At 36.5% G+C, this 16,699-nt stretch overlaps 1 protein-coding gene across 4 annotated transcripts in view; it reads left to right on the top strand.

Annotated features, from left to right (window-relative positions):
* CHST9 (carbohydrate sulfotransferase 9) overlaps window positions 1–16,699 on the top strand; it is a 253,269-nt gene that overhangs the window by 18,615 nt on the left and 217,955 nt on the right. The window contains exon 2 of one of the 4 annotated variants that reach the window (XM_087439094.1): window positions 6,992–7,029. The exons of the other annotated variants lie outside the window; for them this stretch is intronic. The gene's annotated coding sequence lies outside the window, so the exon portion shown is untranslated. The remainder of the gene's footprint in view (window positions 1–6,991; window positions 7,030–16,699) is intronic. 4 annotated transcript variants of the gene reach the window in all.

The raw sequence follows: 16,699 nt of genomic DNA, 5'->3' as shown, positions 1-16,699 counted from the left end.
CCAGCTATCTTTCTGTTATTGATTTCTCATTTAATTCCATTGTGATCTGAGAGCAGACATTCTGTGATTTCTATTGTTTTAAATTTTTTAATGCCTATTTTATGGCTCAGAATGTGGTCTATCTTGGTGAATGTTCCATGTGAGCTTGAGAAGAATGTGTATTTTTGCTGTTGTTGGATGAAGTGGTATAGATGTCCATTATATTCAGTCGATTGATGGTCTTGTTGAGTTTAACTCTGTCCATACTGAGTTTCTGCCTGCTGGATCTATTTCTGATAGAGGGGTGTTGAAGTTTCCAACTGTAGTGGTAGAGTCATCTATTTTTCCTTGCAATTCTATCAATTTTTGCCTTCCTTGGTTTGATGGTCTCTTGTTAGGCACGTACACGTTAAAGATTGTTATGTCTTCTTGGAGAGTTGACCTCTTTATCGTTACATAATGCTCCTCTGTATCTCTGATAACTTTTCTTGCTGTGAAGTGAGGAACAACTTAACTGAATCCTCTGCTCAGGGTACCACAAGGCTGAATTCAAGCTGTTGGCTGGGCTGCATTATCATCTGAAGCCCAGGGTCTTCCAGTCCCAGGGAGCTCATGGGCAGAATTCAGTTCTTTACATCTATAGAACTGAGAGCCTCAGCTCCTAGAGGCCACCACTCTCCAAAGGAAGTTCACAGCTAGTTTTTTACTTCTTCAAGGCCCGTAGGAGGGCATCTCTAATTTCAGGGAAGTCCTGGACCCTCTTTTAAAGGGATCATCTGATTAGGTCAGGCCCACTCAGGATACTCTTTATTTTATTTTATCTTTTTCATTGTATACAACATGATGATTTGATATATGTGTACATTGTGAGATGATTACCACAATCAGGTTAATTAACATCCATTACCTCACATAGTTACCTTTTGTGTGTGGTGAGATTGCTGAAGATCTACTTTCTTAGCAAATTTCAAGTATACAACACAGTGTTATTAATGTAGTCACCATGCTGTACATTAGATCCCCAGAACTTATTCATCTTATAACTGAAGGCTTGTATCCTTTGACCATTAACTCTCCATATCCCCAGCTCCCTAGCCCCTGGTAACAACCATTCTACTCTCCGTTTCCATGAGTTCAGCTTTCCTTTTTTTTTTTTTTGAGATTCCCTGTATAAGTGAGATCATACAGTATTTGGCTTTCTCTTTCTGGCTTATTTCATTTAGCATAATGTCCTCTAGGTTCATTTATGTTGTTGCAAATGACAGGATTTCCTTCTTTCTCATAGCTGAAATAATCTCTTTTAATTAACTCAAAGGCAACCAATTAAGGACATTAATTAATTCTGCAAAATTTCTTCACCTTTTTCATATGCTGTTCATTAGAAGCAAATTACAGGTCTTGTCCACACTCAAGGGGAGGAGATTATGCAGGGCTGGGCCTATTGGGTTCATCTTAGAAGTCTGTCTACCACAGAGATCTTGACTTGCATATTTAACTCCCTACCTAACTCCCAACCTCTACTTGGTTTTATTATAAATATCTAAAATTCAACATGATCAACACTGAGCTCTTGATTTTCTCTTTTGAAGATTTTCCCCCCATCACAAGTGTTATCTCACAAGTTAATTTTAAGTTCTTTCACTTCTTCCATCTCTACTGCGATTACCCTGATCCAAGTCATCACCGTGATCCATATTGGTAGACTACAACAGACTTCTTCCTGGTTGGCTTCTTCATTTCTCAGTCCATTCCTCATAGAGCAGCAAGAATGATCTTAAAACATAGATCTAATCCTTTCTCTCCTCTGATTATAACCATTCAATAGTTATCTGTTGCCCTTTAGATTTGCCGTAGTGGACTTGATAGGACTTTGCCTGTCTTTCCAAGCTCATCTTAGACCGCTTTCCTTTTATTCATGAATCTCCAGCCATACTGTTTTCTTTCAGTTCCTACAAATTCTTTTCTCTTTCAAAGTATTTTCACATGTGATTCACTCTATGGAGAACTCTCTCCCTTCACCGCCACAACTTTGCACAAGACTAGATCCTTCTCATCCTTCAGATCTCAGCTTAAATATTACCTCTTCAAAGGTGTCTCCTCTGACCAACATGTCTAGAGAAGGTCTGCTGTTCCCTATAACCAATATTCTGTACCTTGCCTCTTTCTTTTAGCACTTGTCACTCTTTGTAATCTTATGTTTAATTTGTTTTAACTTGTTTTCTTGCTTTTTCCCAGGTCACTTTTGTGTCTTGGTACCTAGACAGAGCCTATCAAGTAACAGATCATCAAAATACATTTGATGCATGAATAAAATGTTGCTATTATCATCAATATGAGCTAGAGTAATTCAAAGAAGCCTTTATGGGAAAAGTTGGACATGAGCTGTCCATTTGTAGGATAGAGAGTCAGAAAGGAAGAACATTCTATGACAGATGGAGTAAAGAGCAAAAACAACTTATGGATATAGAGATGATCATGGAGTGCTCAGGAATCAGTAGACCAGAGAGGAGGCTTCATATTGGGGAGCAGCAGGAAATTAGGTTACACACCACCTTATGAAGAGCCTAGAAGGCAGACAGAAGAGTTTTCCACTTTAGATAAAAAATCTTGACGGCTTTTTAAGCAAAGGAGAAACATTTAATAAGGAATATTTAAGAAAGATTAATGAGGCAGCATTATTGACTGGAAGAGATTATCTGGGGATAAGTCATTTATTCAGGAGTACTTTTGTTCATTTATTCAACAGGTATTTATATTCCATTTACTATGTCTAAGGCACTGTGTTTGGCATGAGGGTACCATGAACATCGCTTCAGAGATGAGTCCTAAAGAACAAACAAGGACCAGCTTGAGGTTGGTGGAGGGTTTGAAAAAGAGAGAATATTCATGTGCCCAGGGACAAAAGAGAATGCAATTAGTTCTTAAGAATTTAAATAGTCCAGCCTGCCTTGAGAGTAGAGTTTGAGGTAGAGATATAAGTGATAAAACTAAAGAAGTGATCAAGAGCTAGATTAGGAAGGGCCTGGTTTGTCATTATAAGAAATTTGGGCCAGTTAAGAAGTGCGAGGAATGGTGGAATATACAAATGGAAATGTCCGGTAGGCATTTAGAAATATGAGACCAGAGCAAGTGAGTTATTGGAACTGGAACATGGGTTAAATTTCTATCTTTGCAGAAATTATATCATTTCATGGAGAATGGAGCAGAGAAGAGAAAATAGACCTCCAGGGAAGAAAAAAAAGAAATGAGTGAGGTTGTTAAATGTTGAACGAGCAAAGATCCTCATAGGAGCCAGGGATATGAGACCTTTCAGAATGGTCAAAGGGTCAGTGGCACGAAGATGTCAGCACGAAGAGTATATATTTTGCAATGGCAAGAAGGAAATAACTTGCAACCATAAAAAAGGAAATTCTCTGTGGTTGCCTGGATGACCAACTGGCAGCTAATCAGAATATTTCAGTGAGGATGTCCACTTCTGTGAGTACCTTAGATGCAGGTAAATGATGTAATGATGTCAATTGGTGGAAAATAGAATGTTTTCTTAAGACAAATAGTCCCTTATATCATACTTAGGTTATCAGTTTATTTAGTCAGCTCTGACTTTTGGTAACTAATAAAAAAGTAAATTAGCTCATTTTGAGCAAATTTTAATGAATTTCATAATTTTGGTTTCACTCTATGTAAGTTTTATTTGGGGGCACGCTTAAGTTTAGTGGAAAGAATGTAATTTGGAGACAGGCAAAACTGAGTTTGGATTCTGGCTCTGCCTTTTGTGAGTCATGTGATCTCATATTTTGGTGTTTACTTCCCCATCTCTAAACAATATCTACATTTTGGAACTTGATATTTTAGTTTTAGGCTTTATCTGTTGACTTTTCCACCATGATAGAAGAGAATTTAGTTATTTTTCCTTCCTCATCTTACCACACATATACGTCCTTGTCCCTCGCAAGCCGCCTATCCTCCCAATATAGTGATAGCATTTTGTTTCAATACATATTCAGTGTTTTCGTTATCCTGACTATGTAAATGTTATCCACAGCTTAGCTGTGCAGTTTAATCTAACATTTTCCTTTCCTGCATTTTCTCCTTTCCCTGAAGTTAGTAGTATCTTGCTCTTTCATTTGCTTAATGTTCTAAGTTTTTATCACTGATTCAGGCAAATGCTTCCTCATTGTCTAAATATCCTGTCTAGATATTCAGACAAATAAGCTAGTCTACCAGTTTTACCTTTCTGGAAAGTTTCTCCCAAGCCTCTGTCCTGCTCCAGTTTGAACTGCTTAGCAGCTTTCTAAACCTGTACACAGTTTTCATCGTTTCACTACTGGCCACAAATATCTCTTATGTCATCTCTCTCCTTTTCTGGACCTACTGCTTTCTGTATCTCATTTCTTCCTCTCATCTTACTCCGTTGCTTTGTCAGGTCCTCCTGTAGTTTTTGGGGAGGTGAATTTTTTGAGAACTTGTCTGAAAATGTTTATTCTACCCAAACCCTTGATTGAGACTTTGATAGAATTTGGTAGCATTTAATAGCATTTTAAGTGAAAGCGATTTTCCTTGAGAATTTTGAAGGCATTCTTCCCCCATTGCCTTATTCTAGATTCTGGTGTTGCTGTTGACAAGTCTGACATCATTCTGATACTTGATCCTCAGGATATGATCCTTTTGTTTCTCTGTGATAACACATAGAATCTTTTCCTCATTCGTAGTGTTCTGAAATGTCAATATGATATCCCCTGATGTGCTTATTTCTTATCCATTGTGCTAAATACTCAGTGGTCCCTTTAAATCTGGACACCCTTGTCCTTCAGTTCTATGAAATTTTCTTGAATTATATCACTAATGGTCTCCTTTCTTTTGTTTTCTCAGTTTTCTCTCTCTGGGACTCATTATTTAGATGTTGAATTTCTTAGATTAATGTTATTCCCTGTTTGTTTGGTTTTTTTCTGTCCAATTTTCCATCTCTTTGCCCTTTTGCTCTACCTTCTGAGCAGTTGCCTCAACTTCTCTTGTAACCTGTATGTTGGGTTTCCATTTTGCTTATATTTTTCATTTGCAGGAGCATTTTTTTCCTCTCTAATTTTTTTAATTGTATATAGGGTCCTGTCTTGCTTTCATGTAACCAATAGTCTCTCTTACCTCTCTAACAATATAAAGAATAGTTCTTTTCTATTTTTTTTTTTGTTTAGTTAATTTTTTTTTTTCTTGGTTTTTTTTTTTTTTTCCTTTGCCTTGCTTCTCTTCTGGTTATCTATTGCCTTCTCTCTTGCCTTCCCTCTTCTGGGGAACTTAGTTTACCTTTTCTGGGATTTATAGCACACAGCATCTTGCTTCTTGTTCATATCTATGGAAACACTTTCATTTCAGCATGTATGATCTTTTAAGTTGGTTGTCACTCCTCTGCCTGCATTTCATTTTCTAAAACTTTATTATTATCTCTCTTGTAATCATCTTCTCTTTCCTTATCTATATCTTTGTAAATATATATATACACATATATTTTAGTTTCTTTGCTTTCATTTTATTTTTTTTTAATTTTATTTATTTATTTTTTTCCCCCCCAAAGCCCCAGTAGATAGTTGTATGTCATAGCTGCACATCCTTCTAGTTGCTGTATGTGGGACGCGGCCTCAGCATGGCCAGAGAAGCGGTGCGTTGGTGCGCACCCGGGATCCGAACCCGGGCCGCCAACAGCGGAGCGCGCGCACTTAACCGCTAAGCCACGGGGCCGGCCCTCTTTGCTTTCATTTTAGAGGGGTTTGAGAAGGGAATACATGAGTTCAGTCTGCCCTCACTTAGCTAGAAATCCTCTTCATTGATTAGTTAACTAAATTAAGTAAAATTAATCAGTACAATAATAGCATTAAAAGCATCAGTAATTATTCATAATTTTCTGGTGTTCCTTGAGGTTTTACTATACTGTTTTTACATGTTTTGTTGTATTTCAGGCTTTTTTATGGAATGTTAATTTTCAGAGTTATATGTTATTCCTGCTTTGCTTTGTTTGCATCATTTCAGGCTTCCCGGTACATCTATACTTATTTCAATAACTACCTTAGACAGTTACTTTGGTATTTTAATATAAACACTATTTTTGTGGTTGTTCTTTGAAAATGCCTTAAGAGCTTACTATATGATTTTTGTCAGTAGATATTTCTGCAGATTTAATTTATTTTTCTTTTTTAAACCAAAATTTGTAGATTAGCACCTTTGCTGTTTTAGTTCATGTTATTTCTCTGTTAAATGGTTGCAGGCTAAGCACAGATGGGCTAGAATGTGAAACAAGAGGAAAGAGAGAGAACACAGAAGAGAATTTAATAAATATTTGCATGAGATTGCTTGAAGCTAGCCATGAGTGCTCGGCTCACAAATTTTACTATCTACAAGAAACAAATCGTATTCATTTTAGAATATACACATATTTCTAGTGTTTTATAGAGTTTTATGTTAGCCAAAGAATTTCACTATTTTATAGAAAGCACTATTATCCTTGCTATAAGACATTATACAAAAATAACAGCACATCAGATGTCTAGATAATATATAATGAAGAAAAAAATCAATCTTCCAAATAGGTATTGACTGTTTAGCTAATCATTAACAGAAATAATGACTCAACGTATCTGGCATAAGGAAACAGGGTACTCTATAAATATAATACCTTTACAAGGATTTTATTGTTACTGTGATGAGCAGAAAGGGGAATTTAGAAAAAATATAATATATAGGTGATGACATATAAGAGATATTTTATCTAGATAACAACCAGTAACAATAGTATTTATCTGTGTTATATTGTCTCACCATAAAAATACTTATTTGAAATATATCTAGACAATTTGTTGAATATAGAGCAATGCCAAACTTTTTGTCTAAATTATTTATCATGGGAATTTGTTGTAATAGGAGTAGTCTTAACTATTTGACATTAATTAAGGTCAGATATTGCTATTTTACTATATAAAAAGTAACATTCCAAAACCAGTTTGATCCATTCTGTTTTATATTGTAGCTAACATTCTGATTGGAACTACTGCATCCTCATAAGAAGTAAGTGGAAAGATTAAAATGTCTTCCCAACATTCTCCTGCCTATTGCCTCTCCAATGCTGCCAGGTTTTTTTTACTTGTTTTTTGAGGTCTTTGGAAGTGAATATATTGCTATGAAGCTTTTAAAATTCTCTCTCTCTCATGAATTATCCAATTTTTGGATTATATCACTTTTTTCAGCTATGATGTCCTACCAAGCTCACTGTATTTTGTAATTCCTTTATATATTGGACTCTCTCCCTGAAAAGCAACTCCCTTTATTTAGTTGACATGAAAAACATATGTCCTGCTATCACTGAAACAGAAAACAAAAATTTAAATTAGTGTGTATTACTTGTTTTTGTAGTACCCAAAGTACCTCATTATTATTTAAGGTTCAAGGGTATATGAATAACATCTGTATATATAACCACTATCTTTCTCTACTGTGCACTGCAGTAAAGCACAGACCCTTTTTCTCTTCTGACACTTCAGACTAACGGTTGGAATAGTAAATTCTCATCTTTCAATTTCCCTCCTCAAAATCCTTTCGTCCATTGTGATCTTCTCTTGATAATTTCCACATTGACCAAGTCATCTTTTCTGGTCTCATCTTTTTCAACTTTTGGGAGGAGCATATTTCATAGTTAACCCCCATTCCTACTATTCCTTAAATCCATTCCTTACATTTATTTATTAAACAAATATTTTATTTATTGCCTACCATATAATAATATCCTATCGTGGTTTCTTAACTGCGTGTTCTTTATGACGTGTTTCCTATTTTACAATCGTTTCCTTTGCGTTTTTTTCAGAAGGTCTATTTCCCTGTTGTTTGGACAGAAGGAAACCCCTAAGGCACTAACCTGTAACCTGTTTTATTCTCCCATTTTATCTGTGGATGCACTCTAGTTTAGCCATTATTTTTATGGTGCTGATTCTCATAACACTACCCATCCATTCAATCATGCTTGGATTATTGTATCTACTTCTGAGCCCTGCATTTAAAGAAAAGTATTAACAAACGCAAATGTGTCTGGAGGAGGATGATTAAATTGATTGAATGCTCCTAAACCATGTCCCGTAAGGAATGGCTGAAGGAATTGTGTGTATTTATTGTTTATACTGGAGTAAAAAAAGATTAAGGGTAGACAGGATAATTGTTTTCAATAATTGGAAAGTCTGTCATGTAAAGGAGAGAACAGATTTGTTATGAGTTGTTCTAGAAGGCTCTACGAGAACCAACTTGTACAAGCTATGAAGAGATAGGTTCAGATATTCTCTGATGAAGATCAAGGGTAAAACCTTACTCATTTTGGCTTTGCCTACAGTGTCTGGCACAGAGCCTTAGTCTTATTCGGGCCTAATGGATGTTTATCGATTAGATTAAATTGGCTTGAACTAAAAGAATAAACCTCTCTAACAATAAAAACAGACTGCCTTTTGAAGTAAAAATACCCAATCTTTCAACAAGTACTTATTGATTAACTACAATGAAGCTGTCCCTGTGCTGGGCATCTGGAGTATAAAGATATTAACATCTTAATATCGGCACGCACTTCTATGGGCCAAGCATTCTTCTAAATATTTTTCATGTATTAACTTACTTCACAGCAAAAATCACATGGTAGGTGTTTTCATTATCCCCAATTTAGATGTGAGGAAACTGAGGCACACAGAGCTTACGAAATAAGCTGTGTCACAAAACTAGTAAGTCGTTAAGCTGTGATTTGAACCCAGGCAGTCAGGCTCCAGAGTCTTCATACTTCACTACAATACACTACATAGTAGTGTAGTGTGTAGGTAGTGTAGTACACAGTTTGTATGTAGCACAAACTAACTACATACTTAACTTACACTACCTTATAAACTGCCTCCAGTAATGAAAGACAAGCGGATGTGCATCAATGAATGAAGAGAAGGATTTTTAGGTTAGAATATAATCTAGTCCAGTTCCTGCTCTGGGAATTTCCTGGCCAATGGCTATCTTTCTCTTCTGGAATGCCTGTTGTCTTCCTTACCTTCAATCCAGTCTTCACATTGCCTCTGAGTGATCTTCCCAAAATGCAAACTTGATCATTCCACTCCCTTCAAACCTGTCCTTGGTTCCCCGGTGTCCAGAGGACACATCTAATCATCCTAGGTTGATGCCAAGGCCCTCTGTGGTCTGTCTCCTCCTGCACCTCTCACCTCATCTCTCGCTGAACTCTGCATCAGACCATGTGCTTACATGAGCCAGTCCTGCAGATTTCCTGTCTGGGGAAGATAACAGGGTTATTGTGAGCATTAAATTAAATAATCAATATAAAATGCTTAGAATAGTACCTCAAATGTGATAACTGCTCAATAAATGTTAGTACTATTATTTCCATTTATTTCTGATTATCCTGCCAAAATTGCTAGACCCAAAATATAGCTTATTCCTTAGTTCTCTTTGTAATAGATTGAAAAATAAAAGAAATTTATTGACTCTTCTAATTTACAAATTCAGAGGCAGTGTGAGTGCATTTGGTCTAGTTGGAGCTTTTTTTCCATTTCTCTGCAGGTTTCTCAGCTTTGCCTTCCTCTGTGCTGCCTTGTTTTTTCGGTTGGCTTCCATCAGGGCAGCCAGAAGGCTTCCAGGAACAGCATGAACAGTGTACTTTCTTATTCACATTCACTGGGAGAGAAAATATTACTTCTCATGACTGTCCAACCAAAGCTCTAGGTGTCATTCTGATCCGATCGCTTCTGAAACAATCACTGTGGCCAGGGAAAGCCTGGGTTGCCTGGTGTAGTGGGTGGAATGGTGACCCCCAAAACATATGTCCACATTCTAACTCTCAGAACCTGTCACTTTATCTGGAAAAAGAGTTTTTGCTTCTGTCATTAAGTTAAGGATCTCAAGATGGCTCATCCTGGATTATCTGGGTGGGCCCTAAATTCAAGGAGAAATATCCTTACAAGGTGCACAGAGAAGGCTATGTGAAGTTGGAAGCAGAGATTGGAGCCATCAGAAGCCAGAAGAGGCAAGGAGGATTCTCCCCTAGAGCTCCAAGGGGAGTGTGGTACTGACTACACCTCGATTTAGGACTCTGGCCTCTAGAACTGTGAGAGAATAAATTTCTGTTGTTTTAAGCCACCATGTTTGTAGTGATTTGTTGTGGCAGCCACAGGAAACTAATCCACCTGGCCTTTCCTGAACCAACTATTTTGACAAGGACCATGGCTTAATTACCCTGTTAGGATTACACTATTTCAGGCCCATTGCTGCAGCTGAAGGTGGGGACGGTCTGTTCTAAACTATGTGGCTTCCACACAGAGGAGCAGAATGGATATTAGGGGGGGCAACACAGCATCCACTTGAGTATCCTTTAATTCTGCTTCCTAACTTGTAACCTACCCGTTTCTGTTGGTTACACCACAATTGATCCCAGTCAGGACTGGAAACTATCGTTTATTCAGCACTTCTTAGGTTTCATTATTAATTACTACAATAACTAAAACTCAGTCATTTCATTGGACTTGCTAACCCCCTCAGCCAATCCGTAGTTATCATTTATCTCATCTGACATAATCCCTTGCCGATAACACCTTCAAGTCATAGTAGACATGACCACTCAAATTGCCATTTTCTTGTACCACCATGGCAAAAGCCTAGGACTCCAAAAAACTTTTCAAGGACTCCCTCTATTTTCATAGGTCCCTTTAATAAAATAGAATTTGACACTGTATGCACCTTATGTGTTACTTAATGTGATCCTGGTGATTCCTGACTGGCCTGTAAATACGTGCTAAAATTCTTATGACTGTGCTTAAAGAGATGTAAAATAAAACAATAGTTTTGTATCATCTGTATTTAACACTTTGAAATCTTGAGAATGGGAATAAGTAAAAATGAGGAAAGAGATGAACAATCCATTTAACAGTAGTATCTATGGGTGTTTTTTTTTTTTCCCCCCACCTCTAATACAAACAAATGTTTGCAAGGGCCTTTGGTTTTAGTCTTATGCAGTCTTTAAAGATAGACTATTATTGCTTAAAAGAGTAAAACCTCTGTATTGCACACTAGAATGTAAAATATCAGTTTAAAACTTTTTCTTCTAAAATAAAGAATATAAGAGCAAAGCCTTGTCTAGTTAAAAACTTTAATTATAATTAAATTTTAATTACAACAGCTAAAAGTAGAAGGTACCTGTTAAATAAATTATACAGGAATCAAAGCAACAAAATGTATAAGGAAGCACCTATAAATTAGTGTCTAGTAAAGGAATATGTTTTTATGTTCTGTATGACAAAACACATGAACAATTGAGCTATAGTAGGAATAGACCATGAAATACTATACCTGAGAAACCATGTGAAAAATATTTGAAAGATCAGTATTATTCTACCCATTCATAGCAATTTCACAAACTGTCTTCCTTTAAAATGTTACTTTATTATTTATACTGTGTTAGTTTTCTTTGCTGCTATAACAAATCATAGCAAATTTAGTGGCTTAAACAGCACAAATGTATTATCTTATAGTTCTGTGGGTCAGAAGTCTGACACAGGCTAAAATCAAGGTGTCAGGAGGTCCACATTCCTTTCTGTAGGTTCCAAGGAGGATTCATTTCCTTGTCCTTTCTAGCTTCTGGAGGCCACCTGCATTCTTTGGCTCATGGTTCCCTTCCTCCATCTCCATTGTTTCCAAAGCTGACAAAGGCTGGTAGAGTCCTTCTCACATCACATGACTCTGACCTCCTCTGCTGCCTCCCTCTTCCATTTCTAAGGACACTTGTGATTACATTGGACCCACCCAGGTAATCCAGAATAGTCTTCCTTTTTTTTTTTTTTTTTTCAAAGTGGTTCAGCCTCTTTGGAAAACAGATTTATTTATTTATTTATTTATTTTTTTGTGAGGGAGATCAGCCCTGAGCTAACATCCATGGTAATCCTCCTCTTTTTGCTGAGGAAGACCAGCTCTGAGCTAACATTTATTGCCAATCCTCCTCCTTTTTTCCCCCCAAAGCCCCAGTAGATAGTTATATGTCATAGTTGCACATCCTTCTAGTTGCTGTATGTGGGACGCGGCCTCAGCATGGCCGGAGAAGCGGTGCGTCGGTGCGCGCCCGGGATGCGAACCCAGGCCGCCAGTAGCAGAGCGTGCGCACTTAACCACTAAACCACGGGGCCGGCCCCAGAATAGTCTTCTTATGTTAAGGTCAGTTGATTAGCAAAGTCTTCATTCCATCTGCAATCTTAATGCCCGAATGCCATGTAAGGTACTATATTCACGGGCTTCAATGACTAGGAGGTGGACCTCCTTGAGGGGCCATTATTCTGCCTTCCTCTTGTGCCATTGTCAATTTCCTGGTCTTGAAAAATTGTTCTCTGGTTAAAATCTTATCCTCGGAGGAAGCTGGGTAAAGGATACACAGAGACTTTTTTTCCAACTTCTATGTGAGTCTAAAATTATTTCCAAATCAAAACTTTTAAAAAATTTTGAGGATTGAGTGCAAGTATATAGAAATTGCTTATAGAATTTCAAGAATTGCACAATAATAAAATGGACTAAAATAGAATTATTTAACTTGTAAAATAGTAAATACATTAAGTAATAAATAGTTAATAAAGGTTACATTTCCTCATTCAGTTAAAAGTAATTTAGTCAAGATTTACTGTTTTATGGTTGTTAACACATTTTACAATGACTGAATGAGTACTAAGATTTTTCTCTTTAAATAAAACAATGTCTCTAAGTTACTGTATATCATTAGACTACATGCCACAATTTAATTTCACTTTGGTGATAGAGACAATATATTTTTAAAATGTTATGTGCCCACAACACCTAGCAAATAAAAATCTAAACTCCCTAAACAAGGTTACTAAAATGCTTGATAATTTCACACTTTTTATGTTTTTCCAAAAAATCATTACATATTATTTTTCTTAATATTTTCTAAAGCTGTCAGATACATAGGGCAGATTTCATTATCCCATTTTTACAGATAAAGAAAATAAGTCTGAAAAGTTTACGGGGGGATTTCTGGTCAAGAGAGGGAAGTATGTTTTTGTTTTGGTATCCTAGTCTGCTCCGAAGACAAGCCAATGGAAGATAACACAGCAGTTAAGAAGTATGTAAGTTACAGCAACTAGAAGGATGTGCAGCTATGACATACAACTAACTATCTACTGGGGCTTTGGGGGAAAAATAAATTAAAAAAATTAAAGATTAAAAAATAAAAAAGTATGTAAGCTATATTGAAAGGTTTCAGAATTTAGAATTTCAGAGGGCCGGCCCCGTGGCTTAGCGGTTAAGTGTGCATGCTCTACTGCTGGCAGCCCGGGTTCGGATCCTGGGCGCGCACCGACGCACTGCTTGTCTGGCCACACTGAGGCTGTGTCCCACGTACAGCAACTAGAAGGATGTGCAGCTATGACATACAACTATCTACTGGGGCTTTGGGGGGAAAAAATAAAATAAATAAAAAAAAAATTAAAAAAAAAAGAATTTCAGAAAAATATGTTAAAAAATACTGAAAATTATTTGTGAAGACAACTTCAATTTATTTATTAGAAAATGAGAAAGAGATGGGTACTCAAGTAAAAAATATGCTGTAAGAATGAAACATTATGGTTAAAAATAAATCCTTGCCAAGATATATCATATTGAAACTTGGGCAGTTCTTAACCTATTATATTGACAACTCACTTCTTATCAATATCAATGGATGATAGAAACAATGGATATTAATCTTCAGAGTGCTGAGAGAAAATAATTTTTATACTCAATTCATACTCAACTATCATTCCAGAATGAGGACAAAAATAAGATAATTTTGTACATACAAAATCTAAGATAATTTGACTCTGATATTCACTAGAAGAAATATTTAAGGCTGTAGTTCAAAAAGAAAGAGAGTAAACTCAGAAAGAAGGTGTACTATTCAAAAATTAACACTGAACACAAAAATTATAAAATACCAGTAAATTTAATTAATAATTTAATAATAATAAGTATTTCTTTTAAATGATTGAAATTAAATAGAAGATCTCAAACATCATCATGGTGAGGAAACACTGTTCAATGAGTGTTTAAAGCATGCTAAAATTTGTGTGAAAATTGTAAACTTTATTAGAAAAATCTATAGTTAAGAAAGTATTTTTTAAAAATTTAAAGTACTGCTTAGCTAACAGAAATAAAATCTATAGTTTCAAAGAAAGTGGAAAGCGGAACAGAGGATTAGATAACTTTAGGAAACTATCAATCTAACAGAAGGAGGAAAAAGAAACCATTAAAAAAAAACAAGAGGCATAAATTTATTATAATTTAAATTACAAAATATTTAGAACTGAATGACAATGAAAATATTACATATAAAAACGTGGTTTGCTGCTGAAGTCATTTTGGAGGAAATTAGTGGCCTTAAATAAATGTGTTTTATAAAAAAGAAAGATTTAAAATATATAAATTAACTTTTAATTTAAAAACTTTGAAAAAAACAGCAGATATCCCTAAAGAAAAAAAATAGAATGAAGAAAGAAATGAAGAGAAGAAATCGACGAAATAAAGAACAACAAAAAAAGAGAGAGGAATTAAAATATACTTTTAAATAAAACAGACAAATCTCTATCAAGAATGATCAAAGAAAATAAGAGAAAAGGCAAAAATACATAATATTAGAAGTGAAAAAGGGGCTGTACCTACAGCTATGAAAGAGGTCTTTAAAATCATGAAATCTATGAACAACTTTTTGCTTATAAATTTGGAAACTGAAAGGCGATGATAATTGTATAGGCAATATAGTTTTCTAAAGCTGACTCCAAAAAGTAAAATGAATAAACAAATAACCATTCACAAAATTAAATTGGTAATCCGATTCATTGTCCATCTCTCAAAGATAGGCCCAGATATTTGTACAAACATATAGTATGATATTGGACCAATAGAACAGAACAGTGTCTAGATGCAATAACAATATATATAGGAATTTGGAATATAACAAAATCAGCATTAAAAATCAGTAGTAAAGTGATAAACTACTCAATAAATAGAGTTGGATGAATGTTATTCATGCATGCATACAAAAATAAATTCCAGGTGGAATCAAGTATTAAGTATGAAGAGCAGAACTTTAAAACTTTTTTTTTTTTTTAAAGATCTTATTTATTTATTTTTCCCCCAAAGCCCCAGTAGATAGTTGTCTGTCATAGCTGCACATCCTTCTAGTTGCTGCATGTGGGACACGGCCTCAGCATGGCCGGAGGAGTGGTGAGTCGGTGCGCACCCGGGATCCGAACCCGGGCCGCCGGCAGCGGAGCGCACACACTTAACCGCTAAGCCACAGGGCCGGCCCACTTTAAAACTTTTGAAATGAAACATAGAAGAATAATTTTATTATTTGGAGGTAAGGAATATTGTCTTGGAAAATTCATAAAGAACATAAACTGAACTTGATATCCCCATCTCTACTCTCCCCTTCCCCGCTCTGTGGTTTGGGAGGCTCATTGGAATGTGCTGACTAAAAAGGCTCCCTGGTCCTCAGGCTGTCATTTGGGTTTGCCAATGAGAGTCTCTGACAGGAGGTCTAAGGACAGGAGGAAATTGAGGATGGCACAGTTATTCTTCTGGTTCCCTCAACACCGGGCTACAGTGTGTTGTCTGTGTCCCTGTGCAATAGGCTACAGCTCCCATCCGCTGTCCCTCCTTCCAGACCCCTCTGCAGGCTCCAGGAATGGCTCCTTACTTGTCTTCACTTCTAGGAGTGGTTGCTGTTACTTGCCCTTGGGGACTGCTCTATTCCTTGTTGGTTTCCTAAAACCCTGATCACATCTTTGTAAATTGTCCCTTTACTAAACTCTCCACAATTTCATGAGTTTGAGTATATCACGTGTTTTCTTTCAAGACTCTAGCTGATAAATCAATAGGAAAAGAATGACAAAAATTGATTTAAATCTTATGCATAATAAGTCAACCACACCACCAGCAAAGGAAGGAAGGAAAGAAAAAGTCACAATTCGGGAAGGTTTTTGTAACGCTTATAACTGACAAAGAATTACCATCCAAAATGCATAAAGAACTACAAATCAATAAGAAAAATGGGGAAGAAATATAAACAGGAGATTCATTGAAGAGGAAACTAGAATAGCAACAAAACAAAATAAAAACCCAGAGAATTGTGTTTTTAATCCCTACACAACTTCAGAGTCTCATCACATCTTCTCGTGCCTCCTGGGCAGCTCTGGGTTGAGAAGGGGCTGGGAGATAGGTGCCTGAGGCAGTCAGGGCAAGTACTCTATCTTTAAGCTTGTCTGGGAATGACAGCTATGGGGCAATCGCTAGAGGGGCTACAGAGGAAGAAGTCACTGGGTAAAGAGGTTCAGGATAAGACCCAGGCTGGGGCTGTATTGATGGAGTTGAGTTTCACAGGAGCCTGGAAGAGATGGAGGAACGAATGAGGACTCTTGTTCTTCAGAGATAGAGGCAAAAAAGTATGGATGGAGACAGATGATAGTATATCAACTTGGTGAGGGGCAGGTAGTAAATTGAGGAAGTTCATCCCTGATGGTCTCTTATTTGCTCAGAGGGTGGGAATGAGATAGAGAATGGTGCTGCTGCTGTGGGAGAGGCAGAAGGCAAGGACTGCTGAGGTCCTGCTAAGGTTGAGGCTAAGGACAGGTGGTCCCCTGACTTTGGGGTTCTTCTGCATCAAACTGCATAATTT

The sequence above is a fragment of the Ceratotherium simum genome, chromosome 14, assembly GCF_057802395.1.
Source record: "Ceratotherium simum simum isolate JZ-2026a chromosome 14, ASM5780239v1, whole genome shotgun sequence".
Lineage (NCBI taxonomy): Eukaryota > Metazoa > Chordata > Mammalia > Perissodactyla > Rhinocerotidae > Ceratotherium > Ceratotherium simum.
This window is presented reverse-complemented; position numbering and strand designations above follow the sequence as displayed.